Below are 19,276 nucleotides of genomic sequence, written 5' to 3'. Positions count from 1 at the left end.
AGCCACATCTTTTATAGTACATGCATGGAAAATGTCAACTCTGATTGGATATATTTCAATCTCAACCTCATTCCAATCAACCTATGACTTCTGACTTTAAACACATCTTGGTCAGAAGCTTGGAAAGATTTTCTGGAGTTGCTCTGATTCCAACTTTTTGTTAATTAGATATCACCATCTCCTGTTGTTAAGCCAGCTCTGGAAGGATGTATGATTTTTTCATTAGGAAAAACCATCTCAGCCTTTTCAATTATAAATTGATTCTCATAATATTCACTGAACATGGTGAAATTGACACTGAGAACTATTTTTGCCTTAGTAAAGTCAGTTCCTGTGCATTCAAGGAACACATTACTAGTGTTTACTGTTAATTTGGAATGATTTTCATTGATGATAGGAGGCCTTAAAATGATAGCACCATTGTTACCATAGATAACTGGGTATAGGGATTTATTTCCAGTGATATGTAAATAATGTTCAAAGAGCACTTTCATTCTTGATAGTGTGTTTGAATTTCATTTAACTTCTTTGTTGTTTTCCTAAAGTCCTGGGTTAAGAGAACCTCTCTGACTATATTTGCATAATAAATTCTGAATCGAGTGGCTATTGCCAGATAGCTACAATTGACAGTCATCTATCAAATAAGGAGATAGGTAAGTAATAGTAGCTACTCTCAGGTAAGTCCCAAAGATTATCACATATGTTCTCTCAACACATGTGATAGTGATATTCTTCTTTCAGTTGAAAAGCCAAAGCATAGAGAAGTTAATTACCTTGACTAAGGGCACAAAGCTAGCCAAAGATATCCAGGACTTCACTGATACACACTAAAAGTCAAAGGAAACAACCAGAGGTGCCAGACCTCAGGTCTCAGCTGCTAGTCTATTGCCCAGTCTTGAGTTTTTGAGACATCAAGATTGGACGCTATTCTCCACAATTTATAGGTATCCAAAAGAATGGAAGATTCATAAAGATGACTGAATTGTTAGAAAATATCCCTATTCCTCTTGCAAAGGAGAATTGTGATTAATATAAAGAAGGGAAGGCTGAGATCAATTAGAAGCTTGGAAAATATGAATGAATTTTAGAATGAATCAGAGAGAGTAAGATTTAAGGGAATTCAAAGTTATCCTGCCAAACTAAATGGAAATTCTAAGGCATAAAAGGATGTTGTGATACTATTTTTTGCACAACAAACTAGTAACAGAGTAGTGATTAGAATTTACTTCTCCATGTCCAAGCTCAACACTTGCACCCAATGCCAGGCATTTAGAAGATGCTACACTAAACTAACAAATGAACTCTAAAGAAGTTTTCATCAGACAAAGAGAAATAATGATTTTTTTCCCCCAGGGAGTTCAGACTTTGGAGGACACTACTTTTTTTTTTTTTTTTTTTTTTGTCAAGGGAAGACATGGGGACAGAGTCCCAGGGTAAATATATAAAAGAGATCCTTTAGTTGTAGTCTTAGGCAGAGAACCAGAATAAAAACAACAACTCGTCCATTTTATTTCCTGGAGCAAGATCTGTGACTCCAACATTTCAAGCCTTAGATGACAACTTTAATACTATTTAGGTTCAAATATTTCAGTTTCTTATTTTCGGTTTCTAAAGCCTTGGGCCTTTGAGCCTTGGTTTTATAAGGACAAGACTCAGGCCTCTGAGTAGTGTGAAAGCAGATTCCATTTCTGCTCAGATGAAAGCCTCATTTGAAAGCATATCCAGGGGTAATTCAAATTTCTTCTAAACCCACTCCAGTTAGGCTTTCACCCTTGCCACCAGACCAAAAACAGCATTTGTCATGGTCATCAGTGACCTCCATGTTGCCAATACAACACTCGGTTCTCAGTATTTTTTTAAAAGATGTTATTTGTTTATTCATGAGAGAGAGAGAGAGGCAGAGACACAGGCAGAAGGAGAAGCAGGCTCCTCACAAGGAGCCCAACGTGGGACTCAATCCCAGGACCCTGGGATCAGGCCCTTAGCCAAAGGCAGATGCTCAACAGCTGGGCCACCCACCTCAGTTCTCAGTCTTTATTGACTGTCAGCATCACTCAGCACTGCTAGTCACCCTCCTTCATGAAGCACATTCTTTACCTGACTCTCAGGATGCTCCTCTCCCTTGGTGTTCCTTTTATCCCTGGCTACTCCTTCTTAGTCTCATCTGCTGATCCCTCCTGCCTCCTTAATCTCTCAAGATTAGAGCTGCCCAGGCTTCCATCCATGAACACTTTTTCTTCCCTACCAAGACTTCCTCTGGAAGTGATCTCAGCCAGTTTTAGCATTTATACATACTCTCTATGGAGTGAAATCTTCCAGGTGTGGTTAACTCTACCTTCAAAATACAAAACCACTGTTTACCACCCTCCAACATTACCACCATAATCTCTTGCCTGAGTTTTACATTAATAGTTTGTGTCCATCTTTGTCCCCTTATCATTGATTTTTCACCTGGCAGTCAGAGTAATCTTTTTAAAAAGGCAGAAAAAAATATTGCTTCTTCCCTCTGCCCTCCTGTGGTTACTTAAACCAGAGTGAAAACCTAAGTCTCTGTTAAACTTCTCACCTGCTATTTTACCATTCTGTTTCTATCTAGCCCAGTCTGCTCCAGGCCCACTGGTCTCCAACTCATCCTCACACAGGTCAAGTACAACTGAACTTCAAGGCTTTCATACTTGCATTCCCTCTGTGGCAGTGCTCTTCTCCCAGATATTGCAGGCTTGCTCTTATATTTCCTTTGGGTGTCAGTTCAAAAGTCATCTTGTCAGCAAGGCTTCTCTGGACCACCTGTATTTTATAGCAGCTCTCCTCCCTCCTCTCTACTCTCACAACACCCATTCTTTTGATAGCAGTTGCCATGATCGTACAAACCATCCAAGTGCTCATCTATGGTCCTTAGGTAAACTCCATAATATCTGAGATTTTGCTTATTTGGTTTCTGTTCTTTTCTACCACCTCAAATAGTTTCTGGCACATATTGGCTACTCAGTAAATAATTGTTGAATGAAAGAACCAAATTAGCAAATCTTATCCTAAGATCTACAATCAAATTCAGGGAGCAATGCACTTACAGCCTCCATGAAGAGAGGAAGCTTCTGTTCCTCACACTTGACTGCTTGAGAATCAAAGCTGCCTTGGTTCTTCCATTCATATACTGGAGGATTCCTAAAGGATTTAATTCCTTACAAAAATATTAAAAGCAAATCATATCTTATGTAATGGAGCAGAGAAGTTAAGAGTTAAGATTCTAGATCCAGACTGCCTGGATCCAAAGTCCAGCTCTATATCTTACTTGCTATGTGTCCTTGGGCAAGTAACTGAACTTCTCCGTTTGTCAGATTCCTTCCACACAAAAGAGTGATAATGGTAGTATCTACCTGATGAAGTTAATCTAAGGATTGAAGAAGATATATTACATTTAAGATCCCCTAAAAAGGAGGGGATCCCTGGGTGGCTCAGCGGTTTGGCACCTGCCTTTGGCCCAGGGCGTGATCCTGGAGTCCCAGGATGGAGTCCTGCATTGGGCTCCCGGCATGGAGCCTGCTTCTCCCTCCTCCTGTGTCTCTGCCTCTCTCTCTCTCTCTCTCTCTGTCCATCATGAATAAATAAATAAATAAATCGTTAAAAAAAAGATACCTAAAAAGGAACCTGGTACATAGTAAGTACTTAAGTATTAGCTCATTATAGTTCACTAAGAACATATTACCCAGATAACATTCTTTTTTTGTTCCCCAAGAGGCTTTTTAAGAGGGAGTTACATATATACCACATATTCATATTACATATATAGTGTGTATTTATACACAGTGTACATATGCATATATATGTAATATATATATTAGTTATCTTTGTGTTTGTATGTATTATTTTGTATGTATTATTGTTTGTATGTATTATTTAAATATTCGTATTTAAAATATGTTTGTATGTATTATTTAAATATTTGTATTTAAAATATGTTTGTATGTATTATATAAATATTGACTTACTTTTTTCCTGTGTCTAGCTTCTTATGTCTCACATAAACCATGGGGTAGATATCAGTACTTCTTTCTTCCCAAAGATGATCCACTTCACCAAATATTAATATAATTAATGAGTGTAAATTTTACTTGCTATTTTATAGGAATCTTGGAAGAGAGGGCTTACAGCACCGATTATGACAAAATGTAAAAGATCTTCCTTGGATATTTCTCTTCTCCATCAAAATTGCTCTTTCACCACACCATCAGCCAGGCTTCTCTTTTTCACATTCCCATGCAGTTTCCTGCTGCCTCTTCCAGGATGACTTGGCCTCATTGTCTGGGCCCATGCTGCTCTTCACTCACCCACAGCCTTTATGTCTCTGCTCACACCATTTCCAGCAAGAGCTCCTTTGGGTGCTGTATCTTACTTATATCTTACTCTTAATCCTTGACACCTAGTAGAGGGCCATGCTCTATAGGCTACTAAGAGAATGAATACATGGAAGACCTTATACATGAATAATCTTCTTCTATAGAGAGGAAAATTGAAGCAAGAGTGTCAAACAGCCTGTGAAACAGTCAAAAAGACACCTCAGATTGTCCTGCCCTCCTCTGCTCCCATCCATCACAAAGACTAAGTACATCCAGTTCCAGTCTTTCCATTCAACACGTGGAATGATTCTGACCTTCCTGTCTGCTCTGAAGATCACTGTTACACCAGGAGCCAGTCTTAGGCCATGCAGAAAGCAAGCTCTCTTAATAGCTGCTTCTTCTGCTTCATTTCCTACTGGGAAAAACTAATCAAACATGTAGGAAGCTTAAGAATATTCCAAAGCGATTTGATTGTTCACTGGTGGCCAGTTTCAAGAAATGCATACTGATGAATATAAACACCATTCCCCCTGCCTCTGCAGATAGGATCCATCCAGCCTGAGCAGGGCCAGGATCTGCAGGAAAGTAGCCCAAGAAATAACTGTAGGAAACAAACCCTTTCTACTCCCTTTTATCCAGAAAACAAGGCAAAGTTGGTGAGGGCCTAAATCATTGTGATTCTCTTCTCTGATTTTTTTTTTTTGAGGGGGGCAGTGGGAGATCATAGTGAAAATTACATTGCACAAATGAGAGTAGAGATTAAATATCAACTGCTAAGGGTTTTTGTTTGGGGATATTTTAGGAAGGCCTTGTCCTTATTCGTTCACATGGGGAAATCATGGCGAGCCTCAATTCTCTGCCTAAGTGGCACATCATAACGCCCTTTCTATATGTCCCAATGAGACTGATCCTTTACTCCTCATTGACAACCCCCATATGGTACAAGTGTCCATACTCTTGTCACTGCTCTCCACTTGTAGGCTACATGCCCTCACAGACAATGAGCTTCTTAAAGACAGTATCATATGTTATCTAGCATACAAGCTGTAGCCAATAAATGTGGTTAAATAGATAAACAAATGAAAAGCATAAGCAGGTTCAAATTACATCTCTGAATCTCTGATCTAAATACTTTTTTTGGGATCCCTGGGTGGGCGGTTTGGCGCCTGCCTTTGGCCCAGGGCGCGATCCTGGAGCCCCGGGATCGAATCCCACATCGGGCTCCCGGTGCATGGAGCCTGCTTCTCCCTCTGCCTCTGTCTCTGCCTCTCTCTCTCTCTCTCTGTGTGACTATCATAAATAAATAAAAAATTTAAAAAAATAAATAAATACTTTTTTTTGTTTTTTTAACTCACAACCCTGAGACCATGACCTGAGCTGGGATTGAGTCAGATACTTAACTGATTGAGCCATCCAGGCACCCCTATCTAAATACTCTTTTAACACAATATGCCTTGGTACACTAATCTAGATAGTAGATGTGATAATCTCTTTACTGACCTCACAGGATTATTGAGATGATTAAACGAAACAATAGATACAAAAAGGTTAGTAAAGGTAAAATGCCATACAAAGAGTTATTGTTAAGGAATATCATATGCCACTTAACTTTGGATAACCCCAAAATCAGTTCAGGAACTGTTATTTATTTTAAAAATATCATCCAATATAAGTTTGATAATAAAAGAGTCTAAATAGGAAAAGAGCTGAAAGAAGTCATTCAAAACTGTAAATAGTTTTAGCTGAGAAAAGAAACAAGTATTGGCATCTGTGGCATATTATATAGTATAGAAGGAGACATGAATAAGATTCATGATGGAATTACTGGATCATATGGAATTTCTATTTTTTAATTTTTTGAGGAACCTCCATACTGTTTTCCCCAGTGCATGCACCAGTTTACATTCTCACCAACAGTGCATGAGGGTTCCCTTTTCTCCACATCCTTACCAACACTTGTTATTTCTTGTCTTTTTGATATTAGCCAATCTGACTGCTATGAGATCTTGCCATTTGTGACAATGAAAATGGACCTAGAGGGTACTATGCTAAGTAAAATAAGTCAGACAGAGAAAGACAAATCCCATATGATGTCACTTATACGTGGAACCTAAAAAAACTCCAAAAGAACAAAAAGCGAAAGCAAATGCAAACAGATTCTTAAAACACAGAGAACAAAGTGGTAGTCACCAACAGGAAGGTTGGTGGGGGGATGGGTGAAATAAGTGAAGGGGATTAAAAGGTACAAACTTCTAGTTATAAATAGATAAGTCATGGAGATGAAAAGTACAGCACAGGGAATATAATCAATAATATTGTAATACTGTTGTATGATGACAGATGGCAACTACACATCACGGTGAGCACTGAGTAATGTATAGAATTGCTGAATGTGTTATACATGTGAAACTAATATAACTTTGTATGTCAATAATACTTCAATAATTAAAAATTCATCATGGTAAAGGAAAGGACATGATAGGATAGATAAGATAGGAGAGAAAAAGAGCACAGTAAAGAGTTGGAAAGACACACAGGGCAGGAGGAAACCTTTATTGTCCACTGATACTGATTACTTGGTCATCTCACTTAATCATCAAAACCATCCTTGTGAAGATAGCAGTACAACCCAATTTATAGTCAGCAAAACCCAGAAAAATGGAGAAGGAAAATAAGTTGAAGGATTGGACTCTAAGTTCCATGAGGCTCGGAACACATCCCCTTAATGCACATCCCCTATGCCTGGGGGCCCGGTACATCACAATTGCTTAATAGATATTTTTAAATGAGGGAATGAATGCTGTACAGCTGGTAAATGGCAAGGCCAGAATTTAAACCACAAGCTGATTAGCACTAAAGCCTACCAGCTCTCTCTACTATACTACAATCAAGTTTATATTAGGAGTTTGTAATTTGTAAAAGCTACAAGACCAGCAAAATTCAGAAAATGGTATAATTGTCCACATCTGTGAAATAGAATAACTAGCAACCACTGAATAAATATAAATAAAAACATTAACACTAGGTCCTAAAATTTCCTACAGGAAAGTGTTCTGATTGACTATTTATGATAGGGCGGGGCACAGGATGTTAGTGGGTGTTGTTCTATTTAGTTCTCATAAGTGCCAGGCTTAAATGTGACTCAGAGAAGAGCAGTTATCCCAGAGGAGCTCCATTCCAATAACAGATGGCTATATTTAAAAAATCAGTTTATTGATGCATAATTTACATGAAATAAAATGAACCTATTTTAAGTATACTCATTATGTTTTAGCAAATGTATATACTTATGTAGCCACTACCACAATCAAGACACAGAACATTTTCATCAATTCCCAAAAGTTGCTTTATGATGTTTTTCAGCAAATTTCCCCAGTCCACGCCCCACCCAAGAAGACCATCGTCTGATTGTTGTCATTATAGATTAGTTTTCTTTATTCTAGAAATTCATATTAGTCATACAGTATTCAATGTTTGGTTTCTAACTTCTTGCACTCAACCATACTAATTCTGAGGTGCGTCCAAGTCATTACATGTACCAAAACCTTATATATTTTTATTGCTATCGTTCCCTTGTATAGACCTGCAATAGTTGATCTATTCACTTGTTAATGAATATTTTGGTTGTTTCTAGCTTTGGTTATTGTGCATAAAGCTGAATATTCACATGCAGGTCTGTGTCTGAATATATGTATCCATTTCTTTTAGGTAAACATCTAGGAGTGGAATTTCTGGGCCTACAGCGATAACATGTTTAACTTTTTAAGAAATTGGATGTTTTCCAAAATGGTGGTACCATTTTACTATCCACTAGCAATGTGTGGGTGTTTTATTTGCTCTAAATTGCTGTCAGTACTTAGTATTCTAAAAAAAATCAGCCATTCCAGTAAGCATTCTCATTGTGGTTTTAAATTTTTTTTTTTTAAATTTTAATCCCCTGATGATGGTATGCATCTGCTGTAGGTTGGGTTGTGCCCTCCAAAAAGGTATCAGAATCTGTGAATGTGACCTTATTTATTAGTAGGGTCTTTGCAGATGTAATCAAGATAAAGTCAAAATGAATTTTAGTGGGCCCTATATCCAATGGCTGGTGTCCTTAGAAGAAGATCATGTAGGTATATACTGACACACACACACGCACACACACACACACACACACACACACAGAAGAATGGAGACAGAAAAAGGAGTATGTATCCACAAACGTAGGAATGCCAGAGATTGCTGACAACCACTTAAAGCTGAGAGGCATGGAACAGATACTTTCCTAGAGCTTCGGAAGGAACACAGCCCTAATGACAGTTTGATTTCAGACTTCTAGCCTTCAGACCTGTGAGAGAATAAATTTCTGTACTATTCAGTCATCTATATCACACTACCTAGAAGTGCCATAGGAACCTGATATAGCATCTTTCCATGTATTAATTGGCTATTTGTATATCTTTTTTGTGTGTGAAACAAATATTCAAATCTTTGGCCATTTAAAAGTAAGACTGTTTATCTTCTTGTTACTAAGTTGTATGTACACACACACACACACACACACACACATGCACACACACATTATGGGTACCAGTCATTTACCTGATATACGCTTTATGCATATTTTCTCTCATTCTCTGGTTTGTTTTGCATTTTCTTCAGTGTCTTTCTAGAGGAAAAATTTGTAATTTTGGTGAAGTAAAATTTATTTTTCCTTATGTTTCATGCTTTGTGTCCTAAAACACCTATCTACTTCAAGGTTATCATATTTGCTTAGATCTTTTCTTTAAGGAGGTTCATAAGTTTCAGCACTTCTGTGCAGGTCTATTATCTACTTCAAGTCATTTTGGTTTATGGTGTGAGATAAGGATCAAGTGCTTTTCTCTTCATATGCTTTTCTCTTCAATTATTCTGCTACTATAAGGTAAAAAACCATCCTTTCCTCCCCTGAATTGTTCTAGTAATTTTGGTGATAATTGATTAAACATACAGTAGTTCCCCCTTGCCTATGGTGGGTATTTCCAAGACCCCTAGTGGATGCCTGAAACCACAGATGTACTGAACCCTATATATATTGTGTTTTTTCCTATGCATACATTTCTATGGTGGAATTTATAAATTAGGCACTGTAAAAGATTGACAGCAATAACTAATAATAGAAAACAACAATTATATAACAAGATACTGTAATACAAGTTATATGAATGTGGTCCTCCTCTCTCAAAATATCTTACTGTACTATACTCATTAGTCTTCTTGTGATGATGTGAGATAATAAAATGCTGAGGTGATAAGATAAAGTGATGTAAGTGATATAGACACTATGATGTAGCATTAGGCTATTACTGGCCTTCTAACAGTATGTCAGGAGAAGGATCACCTACTTCCAGACAATAGTTGATTGTGAGAAACTGAAGCCATGGAAAGTCAAATTGTGGATGAGGTGGGCACTGCTGTATATGTGTGGGTCTATTTATGGAAATTCTGTGCTGTTCCATTGAATGATATGCTTGTATCAATTCAATTCTATGTTGGTTACTATAGTTTTACAATGTCATGAAATAAAGTTTTATAAGTCCTCCAACTTTGTTCATCTTTTTCAATGTTGCTTTGACTATTCTTGTAGTTTCTATTCATTTTCATATAAATTTTAGAATAGGCTGTCAATTTTAATGGTAAAAAAAAGAGCCTGCCAAGATTTTGATTGGAATTACATTGAATCAGTGAGTCCATTTGGGGAGAATGGACTCACAATATTAAAAATATTGAGATTTTAGCCATATCAATTAGGCAAGAATACATTAAAGGCATCTAAATTGTAAATAAAGAAGTAAAACTGTCACTATTTGCAGATGACATGATACTATATATAGAAAATCCTAAAGTCTTCACCAAAAACTATTAGAACTAATAAATGAATTTATTAAAGTAACAGGATACTAAATTAACATACAGAAATTGCTTGCATTTTTGTACCCTAATAATGAGCTTTCAGAAAAAAATTAAGAAAACAATTCCATTTACAATTACATAAAAAAATACCTAGGAATATATTTAACCAAGGCAATGAAACACCTATACTCAATGTAAGACATTGAAAGAAATTTAAGACAACACAAATACATAAAAAGATATTCTGTGCTTATGGACTGCAATAATTAATGTTGTCAAAATATATATACTACTCAAATCAATCTACAGACATAATACAACCCCATAAAAATACCAATGGCATTTTTCACAGAGCTAGACCAAAGAATTCTAAAATTTGTATTAAACCACAAGACTTCAAATAGCCAAAGCAACTTTGAGAAAGAGAACAAAGCCAGATGTATTATGCTTCTTGATTTCAAACCATACTCTAAAGCTATAGCAATCAAGTCAGTATGGTACTGGCACAAAAACAAAAACATAGATTGATGCAATAGAATATAGAGCACAGAAACAAACACATATATCATCAAACAATCTATAATAAAAGTAGGCAAGAATATACAATGGGGGAAAAAGATGGCCTCTTCAATAAATGGTGTTGGAAAAATTGAACAGCTACATGAGAAAGAATGAAACTGGACCACTATCTTATATGATATACAAAAATAAATTCAGAATGGATTATAAACTTGAATATAATATCTAAAACAAACTCCTAGAAAAGATCATAAGCAGTAAGTTCTTGGCATCAGTCTTAGCAATATTTTTTTGGACCAGTCTCCTCAGGCAAGGACAATAAAAACTAAAACAAATGGGATTACATTAAATTAAAAAGCTTTTACATGGTGAAGGAAACCATCAACAAAACAAAGAGGCAAGTTACTGAATGAGAGAAGATATTTGAAAATCATATAACTGATAATAGATTAATATCCAAAATATGTTTAAAAATGTATACAACTTAATATAAAAAATCCTAATTTTAAAATGGGCAAGGGATCTAAATAAACATTTTTCCAAAGATGATATATACATGGCCAATAGGCGCATGAAAAGGTGCTCAGCATCACTAATCATCGGAGAACTGCAAATCAAAACCACAATGAGATATCATCTCACTCTAGTCAGAAAGGTTAGTATCAAAAAGACAAGAAATGACAAGTGTTGAAGAGGATGTGAGAAAAAGGAATTCTTATACACTGTTGGTAGGAATGCAAACTGGTACAGCCATGGTGGAAAATAGCATGCAGGATCCTCAAAAAATTTAAAACAGAAATATCATAAAATCCAGCAATTTACTTCTGGGTATCTATCTGAAGGAAATTAAAACACTAATTCAAAGAGATTAATGCACCCCTATGTTTATTGCAGCATTATTTATAATAACTAAGATATGGAAGGAATCTAAGTGTTCATCAATGCATGAATGAATAAAGAAGTGGTATATATATATATATATACACACACACACACACACACACACACTGGAATATTAGCCATAGAAAAAATGAAATTTTGCCATTTATGGCATATGGATGTACCAAAAGAGTATTATGCTAAGTGAAAAATGCCCGATAGAGAAAGACAAATACTATATGATTTAACTTATATGTGGAATCTAAAAAACAAAACAAAACAAAACAGAAACAGATTCAGAGATAAAGGAAACAAATTAGCGGTTACCAGAAGGGTAGGAGGTGGGAAGCAGGTGAACTAGGTAAAGGGGATTAAAAGGTACAAACTTCCAGTTTCAAAATAAATAAGACATGGGGATATACAGCATAGGGAATGTAGTCAGTAATATTGTAATAGCTCTGTATGGTGACACATGGTTACCAGACTTATGCTGGGGTTCATTTCATAATGTATAAAAACATTGAATCACTATGGTGTAAACTTGAAATTAATAAGACTTTTTTTTGTCAATTATGCCTCAATAAATTTTTAGTTTTCTAATCCAGCAACATGGTAAAGCTCTTTATTTGTTTGAGTCTTAACATTTCTTTCAGCAATGCTTTGCAGTTTCATTATGCAGGCCTGGCAGTTTTGTAGTTAAACATATTTCTAATTTTTTTTCTATTTTTTTATTTATTTATGATAGTCACACACATAGAGAGAGAGAGAGAGAGAGAGAGAGAGAGAGGCAGAGACATAGGCAGAGGGAGAAGCAGGCTCCATGCACCGGGTGCCCGACGTGGGATTCAATCCCAGGTCTCCAGGATTGTGCCCTGGGCCAAAGGCAGGTGCTAAACCGCTGCACCACCCAGGGATCCCAGTTAAATATATTTTTATGCAATTAAAAAATATTTTCATTTCACTCTTTATGTAACAATACAAATAAATTTTTGTGAGCTGTATTTGTATCCTGCAACCTTTAATATAGAGTGGGCTAGTCAACTTTGCACTTCTTCTATAAATATATTTGCTTTTTGTATTGTAAGGAATTTGTTCATGCGTCTAACTTCTTGCCTATCTTTATTAATGATTCATGGGAACTTGGAAAGAATGTGTAATCCACTGCTATTGAATTTGAGTTTTATAAAATGTCAGTTATTTCAAATTGATTAGTAGTGTTGATCAAGACTTTTGTATCCTGGGAGCCCTGGGTGGCTCAGTTGGTTAAGGGTCTGCCTTGGGCTCAGATCATGATCCCAGGATCCTGAGATTGAGCCCCATGTCAGGCTCCCTGATCAGCGGGGAGGCTCCTTTTCCCTCTCCCTCTGCTTGCTGTTCCCCTGCTTATTCTTTCTCTCTCTCAAAAAGACCAATAAAATCTTAAAAAAAAAAAAAAAAAGACTTTTGTATCCTGTTTTTTTTTTCTTTTCTTTTTGGCTATTTCTCTTATAAATTACTGAGAGAGGCATATATAATCTCCAAATTTAACTATGGTTTTGTTACTTTTAGTTTTTGCTTCATATATTTTGAAGCTTTGTTATTACAGGACTAAATGTTTATGATTGTTACATATTATTGACCCTTTTATCATCATTAAATGTTCATCTTTATCCCTGGCAATATTTTTGTCGTGAAGCCTACTTTGTCTGATATTAATATAGCATCTCCAGTTTTGTTATGATATGTATATTCCCATCTTTTACTTTTAACTTATCTGTGTCTGTATGTTGAAAGTGGGTTTCTTGTAGACCCTGAAGCTAGGTCTGAGGTTTTACTTTTAATCCAGTGTGATAATCTCTACCTTTTTACTTACATATTTATACTAGTTATATTTAACGTAGTTCAGTGGATTTGTTATTTTTGTTCCTCTTTTTTTTTAAGATTTTATTTATTTATTCATGAGAATACACAGAGAGGAGAGAAAGAGAGAGGAAGAGACACAGGCAGAGGGAGAAGCAGGCTCCATGCAGGGAGCCTGACGTGGGACTCGATCCCAGGTCTCCAGGATCAGGCCCTGGGCTGAAGGCAGCACTAAACCGCTGAGACACCTGGGCTGCCCTGTTATTCTATCTTTAATGTGTGCTTCTGCTCAGGATTCTTTAAAAAAAAAATTATTTATTTTAGAGATAGAGAGAATGGGAGAGCAGGGGGAGGTGGAGAGAGAGGGAGAAAGAGAATCTTAAGCAGACTCCCTGCTGAGCACAGAGCACAACGCAGGGCTTGATCTCATTACCCATGAGATCATGACCTGAGCTGAAATCAAGAACCAGATGCTTAACCAACTGAGTCACTCAGTGGCCCCTCATGCTTCTTTTAATATATTCATTTTATCATTGTTTTTCAGAAATCTGACTGTGATGTATCCTGGTATAGTTTTATTTTTGTTTATCTTGATTGACTTTTCATTTAGTTTCTTTACTCTGTGAGTTTACAGTCAAATCTGAAAAAATTCAGCCATTATTTCTTCACACAATTTGTCTGCTCTCTCTCCTTCTGAGATTCTAATTGTATGTAAATCATTGAATACTGCCCCACTGTTATTGTTACTGAAGTTTATTTGGCTCTTTTTTCTCTTGGCTTCATTTTGGATCACTTCTATTGCTATGTGTTAAAATTCTCTTATCTTTTCTTCCACAGTGTTTAATCTACAGTGAGGTCTTCCCATGAATTTTAAATTTCAGCTACCATAATGTTTTCTATTTTAGAAGTTCTATTTGATATGCTCTTTCTCTCTCTTTTTTCTCTTTCTATATATTTTTCTATATATTTTTTCTATATATTTGATATACAAAGTTTTTTCTCTAAACCATGAGCTATTATAACAGCTATTTTATTTTATTTTTAAATATTTTATTTATTTATTCATGAGAGATGCAGAAAGAGAGAGAGAGGCAGAGACACAGGCAAAGGGAGAAGCAGGCTCCATGCAGGGAGCCCGAGGTGGGACTCGATCCCGGGACTCCAGGATCATGCCCTGGGCCGAAGGTGGATGCTTAACTGCTAAGCCACCCAGGGATCCCCCATAACAGCTATTTTTAAAGCCCTTGTTTAATAATCCTATGACGTCTGCCATTATGTCCTTATTTACTAACTTTTTTCTAATTGTAGGTCACATTTTCCTACTTCTTCACATATTTTCTAAGTGTTTGTTTGTTTTTGTTTTTTAGATGTTGGCCATTATAAATGTTTTGGTATTGACTTTCTCAATTTTGTTGTCTTTCTTTAAAAAGTGTTGAAGTTCATTTTGGCAGTGACTGGTGGATCAGCTTGATCATTTTAAGGCTTGTTTTCAAGCTTTGTCACTGTAGGTCTAGAGTGGCCTTTACCACTAAGGTATGAATCACTAAGGCATGACTATTCTTGGGCATCTAAGGAATTTCCTGGGTGTTTGTTAAAATCTCTCTACTCTTGCTGCTCAAAACTCAAACTCCCTTGTCAGTTCTGGGGATTATTTGGTGTGCAACTCTCTAGTTATCCTTTGGCTAGCAGAGTAGGGTTTTACCTACATTCATTCACAGGTTAGGGTTTAGCAAATAGTCTTAAGGGGATACATATGCATATTTCTGGAGCGCTTTTTCTATACACCAACCTCGTCTCTAGATCTCTGTCCTATGACTTCCAGATGCCTCAGTTTCACTGAATTCTGATCATCATCTCCTTAACTCTATTTTGCCATACTATCCTTTACCTTTCCTTCTTCTGCTGTAATCCAGAAAGTACCTCAAGGCAGAAAGCAAGAACAAGTGCGGTTTTCACTTCAGTTGCTTCCTTTATCTTAGTGATCACATTTCTGAGCTTCCTATTATTCCACATCTAAAAATCAGCTATTTAATACAGTTTGTCTAGTTTTCTAGTTGTTTAGAATTCAAGGATAAGTTTGGTAACAGTTACTCTAACATGGTTGGAGTGTTAAGATAAAGAACTGTTCTTGAATTCAAGAAGATTCTACTTAGAATTCCAGTTCTTCAATTTACTAGCTGTGATCACTGTATAGATACATAACTTTTCCTTACCTCAGTTTACTCATCTATAAAATTGAGATTATGGGTCCTGCCACATAGGATGGTTGTAAGGATGACTTGATCTAAACTCCTTTCTTCCCTACTTCTTTCCCAACCTCTTTCTCTCCCTTTCTCCTCCCATCTTCCCTCCTTGCCTACCTTCCACAAATATTCTCCAGGGGTTGAGAATCAGTAATAGAAGACAAGCCCCTGCCTACACTGAGTTTATCTTCTGATGAGGATAAATATGGGAACAAACATATACAAAAGATATTTCAGATAGATAAAATTTCTATGAAGGAATAAAACAGTGATGAGATCAGACAATGACTAAGGAGAATAGCTTTATATATGACCCTCAGGAAAGCCCTTTCTGAGTAGCTAACAAGACCTGAACAAGAACTTGTCAAGAGCATTCCATGCAGAGGGATCAGCAATGCAAAAGAACAGAGGTGAGAATTGCACATTTATTACAGAAACTAAAGGCCACTGTGAATGAAGCAAAACAAAAGAGGGTAACAGTGGTACAAGGTAAACTTGGAGACATAGGTAGGGAGGGCGCAATTCACATGAGTCTTTTAAGCCAAAGTTAAAGCTTATTTTAAGTGTCATGGAAACCCATCACAGAGGCTTTATTGGTTTTTTTGTTTGTTTATTAGCAAAAGAATGATAATAAAATATGATTTTTAAACAATATTATTCCATTTCCTTTATGAAAATGCTTAATAGTGTTATATTTTTAAAAGCCTGTTAATAAAATTTCATTTGAATTTCACCAATATTATCAAGTAGATATGATATGCTATGTGTTTGGGGAAGAGAAATAGGTAAGATTTTTTTCTGCCTGAATGTCAAAATCCTATTTAGAAGTTAGTCATATGCTTGTATATAAGTAACTATAGCTATTTTCTTACCACTACTGAGCAGAGAAACAGAAAATCTTCAGTGAGATAAAAATTGATGCTAAGTCTGAAAACTTTCTACCCAGAGACCACCATCATCCCTTTCTAGTTTAACTTTGGAGACTGTGTGCCATTCTTCATCAAGAAAAAGGTTCTGAAAAAAAAAAAAAAAAGGTTCTGAGACCACCCAAATCACTTTCTTTTTTTTTTAAATTTTTATTTATTTATGATAGTCACACACACACACACACACAGAGAGAGAGAGAGAGAGAGAGAGAGAGAGAGGCAGAGACACAGGCAGAGGGAGAAGCAGGCTCCATGCACCGGGAGCCCGACGTGGGATTCGATCCCGGGTCTCCAGGATCGCGCCCTGGGCCAAAGGCAGGCGCCAAACCGCTGTGCCACCCAGGGATCCCCAAATCACTTTCTATTATACTTACAGTTCTGATCTCTCTACCTTGCTTATCAATGACTAATTCTAAGACAGAATATTGATGCTTTAAGTAAGGAAAAAGTTAGGCCTAAATAAACCAATTTTAGACTTGAGAAGTGGGGACCACTAGATAATCCACTGGAGTTCATGGTGGGAGGCCATGGCTCCAAACTGAGTATCTATTGCAAGAATCAAAACTGGAGTTGTCAGGATTCTGAATACCTGGAGTTTTCATCTTTCAAATTAAAAAATATATACACATTATGTCAATCATAGGATGGTTATATTCCTCATACATTTTTAACACATTGATCTGGTGCATACACAGCATAGGTATTTAAAATTAAATATAAAGTTATAGCAAGAAAAAGGCAGAATTGGAAAAGCAAGAAAAATAATTAAAATAGATTATGAGAGAATTTGACAATTAGTCATCAAACTGAAACTGATTACTTAACATGGTCCTGTCAGAGAGGATGGTATTGTCTTAGCAATTCTTTACTATGTTAACCTTTTAAACAATTGATACACACAGATTTCTTCTTTGCTATGCATTCAAATAGACATGGATTTCTATCTTGTAATTTGTTCAACATATTTTCATTGTTTAAAAAAATTGAGAAGTGGAAAATACAAAAAGAAAAAAAATACCCATTTGGAAGGTATAAAAATTATACCATATTTTGAAAGAAGAAAAAGGAAAAAATTATCATATTCTCACAACCACCCATTTTTAAGCTTCTACATTGTTTCTTTCCAATCTTTTGTTCTATGCATAAATCGTTAAATGTGGGATCACAGTATATATACATTTTTGCTGCCTAATTATGTTTTCAATTTCCCTTATAACACATCGCATGCTATTGAATTATTGCTATCATTGAATAATTTTCTGTCATATAGGTGTAGAATAACCACAGCCTATATGGTTGGAGTTAAAACAAGGTGATTCATTTAGGCTACTTGAATTTAAACTATTTGAGGAATCCAATATTACAGCCATGGAATGAAATATAATGAAACTCCACTGCCACTTCACTGGAGTGTGAAGCACACCTAACAATAGGTATTAGTTGGTGATATGCCTGGCATTCTGCTAAAGGCTTCACCTACTTATCTGTTTATTTTTTATTTTATTTTTTACTTATCTCTTTTAAATCTCAAAAACAAAATCCAAAAATCTATAAAGTGAGGATATTTCCATTTAATCGATGGAGAAACTGAGGCTCCTAGAAAATTAGCAGTTTAAATAAATCATACAGCAGAAATGAGATATAAACAAAGGGCAATATGATTCTAAAGTATTTTTTTTTTAAAAAAACAGATTCTGATATAGAATAATTACCAAGCTGGGTCATTGGATCTTGGTTAAAGGAACTGAGAAAGAAAAAGTACAGATGATTTTGTGGTGGTAAAATTGGGCAAAATGTTTATATTAAAAATATTGTTCTAACTCTCTGAAGAAAGTCCATGGTATTTTGATACGGATTGCATTAAACGTGTATATTACCCTGGGTAACATTGACATTTTCACAATATTAATTCTGACAATCCATGAGCATGGAATATTTTTCCATCTCTTTGTGTCTTCCTCAATTTCTTTCAGAAGTCTTCTATAGTTTTTAGGGTATAGATCCTTTACATCTTTGGTTAGGTTTATTCCTAGGTATCTTATGCTTTTGGGTGCAATTGTAAATGGGATTGACTCCTTAATTTCTCTTTCTTCAGTCTCATTGTTAGTGTATAGAAAGGCCACTGATTTCTGGGCATTGATTTTGTATCCTGCCACGCTACCAAATTGCTGTATGAGTTCTAGCAATCTTGGGGTGGAGACTTTTGGGTTTTCTATGTAGAGTATCATGTCATCGGTGAAGAGGGAGAGTTTGACTTCTTCTTTGCCAATTTGAATGCCTTTAATGTCTTTTTGTTGTCTGATTGCTGAGGCTAGGACTTCCAGTACTATGTTGAATAGCAGTGATGAGAGTGGACATCCCTGTCTTGTTCCTGATCTTAGGGGAAAGGCTCCCAGTCCTTCCCAATTGAGAATGATATTTGCTGTGGGCTTTTTGTAGATGGCTTTTAAGATGTTGAGGAATGTTCCCTCTATCCCTACACTCTGAAGCGTTTTGATCAGAAATGGATGCTGTATTTTGTCAAATGCTTTCTCTGCATCTAATGAGAGGATCATATGGTTCTTGGTTTTTCTCTTGCTGATATGATGAATCACATTGATTGTTTTACGGGTGTTGAACCAGCCTTGTATCCCAGGGATAAATCCTACTTGGTCATGGT

General features: G+C 36.1%; 1 protein-coding gene and 1 long non-coding RNA gene across 19 annotated transcripts in view; one reads left to right on the top strand and one right to left on the bottom strand.

Annotated features, from left to right (window-relative positions):
* DAB1 (DAB adaptor protein 1) overlaps nt 1-19,276 on the bottom strand; it is a 1,117,693-nt gene that overhangs the window by 668,474 nt on the left and 429,943 nt on the right. The gene's annotated exons all lie outside the window — the stretch shown is intronic.
* The window catches only part of LOC112647102 (uncharacterized), a 33,472-nt gene continuing 29,798 nt past the window's right edge, over nt 15,603-19,276 (top strand). The window contains exon 1 of the long non-coding RNA XR_003128085.3: nt 15,603-16,101. This is a non-coding gene — a long non-coding RNA (uncharacterized LOC112647102). The remainder of the gene's footprint in view (nt 16,102-19,276) is intronic.

This window comes from Canis lupus, chromosome 5, assembly GCF_003254725.2.
Source record: "Canis lupus dingo isolate Sandy chromosome 5, ASM325472v2, whole genome shotgun sequence".
Classification (NCBI taxonomy): Eukaryota; Metazoa; Chordata; class Mammalia; order Carnivora; family Canidae; genus Canis; species Canis lupus.
The sequence above is the reverse complement of the archived record's forward strand: the minus strand, read 5'-3'. Positions and strand labels throughout refer to the sequence as shown.